This window comes from Musa acuminata, chromosome BXJ3-6 (genome assembly GCF_036884655.1).
Source record: "Musa acuminata AAA Group cultivar baxijiao chromosome BXJ3-6, Cavendish_Baxijiao_AAA, whole genome shotgun sequence".
Lineage (NCBI taxonomy): Eukaryota > Viridiplantae > Streptophyta > Magnoliopsida > Zingiberales > Musaceae > Musa > Musa acuminata.
The window spans coordinates 35,517,925-35,525,029 of NC_088354.1; the positions used below are offsets into that span (position 1 = coordinate 35,517,925).

A 7,105-nucleotide genomic window follows, 5' to 3' on the forward strand; every position below is an offset into this window, starting at 1 on the left:
ACAAATGTGTTATTTTCATAATTAACCACTCATAATTGAATAAGTTCCAGATTCATAATTACATCTTTTGATTCTTCCAAACATAATTTAATTTTCTATAACTACTGATTACAGTATATATAAAAGGGCATGGTACACACTATCACAAAGGACACAATATATCACAATAGATCAACCTATATTATCTATTATCTAATATAAACTAGTCATTATAAATACTAATATTTATTAATTTAAATTTTAGAGAGATTTTATCAAGCACACGCAATATAGTTTTGCGTTCTCTTCCGATATCGAGATTTGAATATTCTCGAACATCTTAGAAAAAGTGACAACAGTAGGATTATGGTTGCCGATTAACTATATATATATATATATATATATATATAATATAGTGGGATAAAAATTGAAAATAATCGAATTAAAGTGAGATATATATATATATATATATATATATATATATATATGATTATGCAAATTAGATATATTATTTTGGTTCGGGGGTTGATTTGGTGAGTTCGGGTGGCAAGTAACACAAGTTTGATCCATCAAACGACTGTTGATAATTTCCAGCAGCTTCTTCGCCTGTTATCGCCGTGTGCGCGGAGGAGGAAGAGAGAGGATTCAGCTGAGCCAGCAAAGGAAGGTCTTGGTGGTCGATCGATAGATCGACCGATCCGGGGATGGCGTCGTCGTTGATGAAGTGGCTCATCAACCCCCGTCGCAACCGGTTCGCCGCCCAGCACTACAAAGCCCTCTGCAATCGCCTCAAGAAATACGGTTATCTTGTGGCCCCTCGCCCCTCGCCCCCTTCCCCGTTCTGGATTAGGGCTCTCTGGAGTGGGTTCTTTTGAATCTGTACCGATCGATCTTTATTGCTTCTGGTAGAGGGCTGATGTACGACGATCTGTACGATCCGATGTACGATCTGGACATCAAGGAGGTCCTGGCGCGGCTCCCGCGCGAGGTGCTGGACGCCAGGAACCAGCGCCTCAAGAGCGCCATGAATCTCTCCATGAAGCACGAGTTCCGTCCCGAGGACTTGCAGGTCGGCCGGATCTTATGCATTCTCTTAAAGTTATTCTACGTTTTGTGAAGACAAAGGCTTGTTCTTATTGTTAGTGTTATCGAATTCGTTTGGGCTTTTTGCGGGGAGTATATCATTATTTCGGGAGTGTGGTTGTCGACTGCGTGATTGATTGACTAGATTGATTCTCTTGTTGAGTGAAATAAAAAAAAAGAGACTTTTCGGCTTTTCTGATAAAAGGAATCTGGCAGCAGGCAATGGCTTCTCATTGGTTTGTGTTGTTGCTTATATTTTTATTTTTATGGCACAATTGATTTAAGGCCTTTGTCAATTAAAATGGAAGTAAATCAGATAGGAATTTTCATTTTTCAAATAAAGTGGAAGTAAACCAAGTGGGATTACCTTATAAGCTGGATTAACATCCGAAACTCGATATATCTCAGCACAACCTTTTGTTCTGAATTAAAAGTGTTGCTAATGTTTCTCTTTTTCAAACCAATGCTCACGAAATTGCACCTCCACAATGCTTTTAATGTTCCAATAACTTACTCTGTCTACACATCTAAGTAGAGTTTGGTCTTACTAATAAAACTTAAATTTTGCTTGTTTAAAGTGAAATAAATTAAAACAGTTCATCATAAATATCTTTACTTTTAGTAAACAAAATTTAAGTTTTGATACTATGAATAAACTCTACTTGGATTTGTCAGGGAATATAAATGTCACCTAGGGAAGACAAAAATAAGCTGTTGGAACATTAGGATGAAGGTTTAATATTGAGAGAATTGATTTGGTGATGAAAAACATGGGCACCATACCTATGTTCAAAATAAAATTTTGTACTGTGATATAAGGAAAAATGGATGCTTATTCAGCTTGTAAGCTACTTCCTACTAGTCTACTTCTATTTTATTTCACAATGAAGATTGTTATATACACCTTTTTTATGTTATGGGGAATTAAAAATTAATTTGTCGTGGTCAAGCATATTCATTGATAATTATCTTTGCTACATGCTAAGAACATGCTTAGTCGATAAGAGAGGTGCACAACATTTAAAAGTCTGAATGAGAAAATGATCCTTATAGGCATATTCCTTATGCTTTTGGTTTGAAACAATTCCTATATTCAAGAAATATTGTGGAAATGAGTTGCAGGTATATAGAATTGAAATGCAGAATTTGTTGTTAGATCTGTCTCAGTTTCGTTAGAGCTGACAGACTCTGCACAACATATATATTTCGGGAGGAAAAATATTTTAGGTAATCACTTGGTGTTGGTTGTGAAGCTGTATCAACATAACACAACAATTTGTTTGTTTGCTGTTGAATTTCGTAAAAAAGAGCAACACAACACATAATACTCTAGCCAATGTGGGCATGTACACAATGTTGCCTCTGTGAGCAAGGAGGCTATTTATATGAGCAGATCCATGGTCACCTAGGTTGCAAAGGAGCTATCTCTTTCGTATTAGGAAACTAGTGTCACTCTTAATTTGTTCACATCATAAACAATGAATTACTTTTGGTTGTTATTACATTAAAAATCATTCTCATCCTTAGCCGGTTAAGTGCTCATGTAATGTGTTATTCAAGTCACATAGTATATGCTTGACATGAGTCTTCTCATGGTTATATAATAGGAACGGCTAGCAATAGGCTGTGCGCAGTTGTCAAGAATTTATTTGACAAAACTTGTTTCGATGTGCACTATCTATTTTGGCCGTGTTCATTATGTAAAGCTTCTATGTTCTACCAGACAGTTTGTCTGATTATGCTGTCAAAATGTGTTTTGATGTGCACTATATATTTTGGCTTTGTTTGTTATGTAAGACTTCTATATTATTTTTGGACTCTTGTGGTGCTGATTTAACTTGAAAATATGTATTTCCATGCAGGCATATGCAAAGGTTGTTGTTACATCTGTAAATTTTTTGGCATGGATCATCCAACCCCTTAACAACGTATTTTAGACACATAGGTGATTAACTTCTGCCACTTTGTGTGGGCAGCAGTGGCCTTAATTTCTTATTTAGGATTTACCTTGATTACCTTTTGTAACAATATTGTCTTTACGGGCATTGCAAACACTATTTAGAAGCTATCTAAAAGATATGCTGGCTTTTGCGAGTAATTCTAATGAACAAATTTTGCCTTCACTTTTTTTATTCATTATATATATGTATCAAACCTTCCATAATGTTCATCTTCTCATTTGTCAAGTTTTCGTTCTTGAGCTTAGAGACTTGATGTCATCTGTACCCATGTGTTAGTGGTTATTGTTAATCTTAGTTGCTTCATCCTAATAATAAGTGATTCTAATTCTGGTGATTAGAACTATTCCATGTATTTACTGATCAATACACCGATTGCCAATTGTATGCTACTTATTGATTTCTTTTTTTCACACGATCTGATATTTGTTAGACATAGTATGCTAGGGTGTAATGGTTGTATATCCCATTTAACATAAGATGTCGCTAAGTCCACGTACTTCTGAGTTTTTCTATTTCAATTTGCTTAACTTTTAAAACATTCATGCAATATTAACTTGATAACTCCGTTGACATCTTTTTTTTTTTATTGATGGGCTGGCTGATACTACATTATCCAATATTTGTAGTGTAATTTAAGCAATATGTTGTGTCATTGCTTTATTTGGCATTCTTGTTTTTGACATTATACCATAGTCTCCAAAATGTCTTTCTCCTAGGACCCATGATATTCTATATATGATTGTGATTTGCTACCTGGATAAAGAAGGGAACTTAACTAGTTCAAGTCTCCAGCTATATATCACATAAATTGATTGCTCTAATCGTATAATAAGAGCTTCTGTCTACATCCTGATGCGACTTTACTAATTGTCTGAGACATTCTTCCACCTCTCATTCTCCTTGCATCATTTCTTGTACTTCTCTCTGTTCTTGTACATCGTGTTTAAGGTCAGTTCTTTCCAATTTTGCTATCAATGAGGTTCCATAATCAGATTATCTTATTCTTTGTTTATGTGTCTTTTATTTTTTTGGCAAATTGTATTTCTTTTTTCTTGTGTTTCTTAATCATTCACAGGTTTTTATTTTTATTTTTGTAATATATTCTTTTGGTTCTTCTCAACAGTCAACACCATGCTTATTTGTCGTGTTTCTTTAGCCATTGACTTTTGATCTTTTTAGGTAATAGATTCTTTTGAATTATCCTCCACAGTCGATACCATGTCTTTCTAATTATAATATCTTTAGCTTTTTTATTTTTTCAATGCTTGATATGGGAAATCTGACAGTTACACCATGTTCTTCTAATTGTAGTATCTATACATTTTCAAAATGTTTTCAATGCTTGGGATGGGAGATTTGCTCATTAATGTTGATTGTTATCAATTATTCTATAGTAACTTTATAGTAGTTCATCAATATCCTCAGCTGCCTTTAATTCCAGGGGACTGGCTAAGCAATTACGAGTTAGGTAGTTAGGCTCATCTATGAACTCGCAGCATGCTTAACTCCAAACTGTTATCTGCTAAAGCTGTATACCGTAGAATTCCATAGGACCATACAGAGTGCCTAACACTGTATATTCATTTTATCAACTGTAATAAGTGGCAGCAGCATTCTGTAGCTTTTTAATATAAGCCAAACTTGTTTTTGAAAAAAGACAATCCAGTTGATTGTGCATGAACATAAATTTTCTTTTTGCTTTATGAGTTAAAAAGTTGATTTCCATGGAAATTTGTGCAGTCAGATAAGGGGACAATAGATTGGAAGTTAGCAATATGTATATTCTGCTAGCTGGAAAATTGAGCTTCTCTCTCTTCAGCTTCCTTTTGTCTAGTTCTTAAATTATTAAGAATTACCAAAAAGCAGCAGCAACATTCTAGTAAAGATCCAGAAGTTGATTTTAAAGGTAATAGAAACTCTAAGGCTTCTGGATTCATGCTATTATTAGGATTATCACCTCTGGTAAAGGCAAAATATTTGAAAGCTCTATACTTGTGTATGTGGGTATCCCTTTTGCTCAGGCTTGTCAAACATGATAGTCATTCATGATTCCACCATCTATGGCTAGAATAGTATCCACCCCTCTGCATTAGCCCTTGAAAAGTTTTTGACCACCTTCTATGTGTTCACTCTAATTAATTTTAAAAGGTAGCTAGATCAAAGAGCCAATTTTACCCCTATGCATTAGCCATGGAAAAGTTTTTGACCGCCTTCTATGTGTTGATTCTAATTAATTTTAAAAGGAAGCCAGATCAAAGAGCCAATTTTACCCCTATGCATTAGCCCTGGAAAAGTTTTTGACCACCTTCTATGTGTTGATTCTAATTAATTTTAAAAGGAAGCCAGATCAAAGAGCCAATTTTACCCCTATGCAGTAGCCCTGGAAAAGTTTTTGACCACCTTCTATGCGTTGATTCTAATTAATTTTAAAAGGAAGCTAGATCAAAAAGCCAATTTTACCTGCTAAACCTGTCTTAGATATATTAAGACTTCATTGCTTCCGCTAGCCGTAGGACTACTAGAAGTTGTAAGCATTTCGGAACCAACTTTTCTGCGTTCAACTTGAGTTCATGTCAAACTTAAATGAGCTAGTGAATCTCAGAACTGAAAAATTAGCTTAGTAAACCTTGAGTCATCCACACAGCGGTTGCTAAAATTACTTGTGGTTATAAATGGTATTGGGATCATCGGATGAGGACTAATTTCACACCAATGATTCACCATTTCTTGTGCTCCTGTTTGGTTTCATTTTCAAATATTACTTATAAGTACATATGATATGTCTCATAAGACTATTCCAAGTAATTTTATGATAATTTATGCATATCTTTCTTTTTCAACGAGGAATAAGGAAATTTGATTTAATCAATAGTGTACTCAATTATAAGCATATTTTCTTTTTCTGTTAAAACGGCAACCTAATAGTCTACTACTATTGAGCAGGTAAACCATAGATTCCACATTACTATTTTTTAAGCCATTCAAGGAGTCCTATCTTTTCAAAAATGTCAGATTAGTTGCTGTAGAACTGTTTGTCCTTGACATTGTATCTCAACTTTGGTGATGGGATCTCTTTTACAATCACACTTAATAAACTGAGTCATTATTGAGCTAGTTGACTCTGTGATAACAAATGTTGACTTGTTTTTATGGCTTGAGCATTTTTGTCAAGGTATTATTTTAGCTAGAAATGAATTGCAAAGTTCATCTCCTAGTTGTTGTTGTCTATTGTATGGGTGTAGTCTATTATATATACAGTCCACTGTTTTCTTTTTCTTATTCTGCATTTGGGTTTTTCTTACGTCTAAAGTAGACATCGTAGATTAATGAAGTGATCTTAATCAGGACAACCGTACTTATAGCAGCGGCTTGCAGGCTAACCGAGTGTCCAATATGATTTGTTTTGCATAGGCTGTTACATATTATAAGCATCTGGTTGGTTCAATTTTAGTTCTCAGCTTCTCAGAGTTGTGGTTGTTTTGCAGGTGAAGAAATAGAATGCGGCGCGTGAGGCATTGGGGAGCTCTGCCTCTCTATCAGCGCACAATTCCATAAGATATCCAACAAGTTTTACTTTTATTTGTAACTAAATTGTAATGGAATAAGAGTCCACCCAGTGACATGGTGGCTATTGGCTTTCCATGTAACCTGGATGATTTTTATTGAGAGTTATCATAAACTATGATCTGTTTTCTGTTATCCCTTGCCGGCATCAGAGTGCTAGAGCTGTGGGCTATATTCCTACATCGGAAATGAATTAGGACTTTGATTGAGTTATAAGGATTTGATGAATGTTTTATTATTCACTTAAGGTTGAACACTTAGTCAGTGGTCAAACTTGATCAATTTTTTATTAGAAAGATAGGACCGCATTTATTCCAAGTTGATTTCAATTTACCATAGCAAGTAATATATTATCTAACCTGGTTTGACTGCTAACAAGATATGTGACCTCTTTATATGTTGAAGGTAAGATGTTCTTGTAATTGGGTGGAAGATAATGTGTATTACTTAAATCTGATCTATGTTATGTGATTTGATTTGTTCTGTTTCTTGTAGGCTATATGAAGCAACTGGTTTTG

The 7,105-nt window shown here is 34.7% G+C and overlaps 1 long non-coding RNA gene across 2 annotated transcripts; it reads left to right on the top strand.

The window, feature by feature from the left end:
• The first annotated feature begins 425 nt into the window (after positions 1-425).
• LOC135639933 (uncharacterized) lies at positions 426-6,796 on the top strand. 2 transcript variants are annotated; one of them, XR_010497088.1, is made up of 3 exons: positions 481-1,048; positions 2,925-3,007; positions 6,509-6,796. It is a non-coding gene; the product is annotated as an uncharacterized LOC135639933 (long non-coding RNA). The 2 variants fall into 2 exon arrangements; XR_010497089.1 differs by lacking the exon at positions 2,925-3,007 and having other exon boundaries at positions 426-1,048; positions 6,509-6,722.
• Positions 6,797-7,105: the final 309 nt, after the last annotated feature.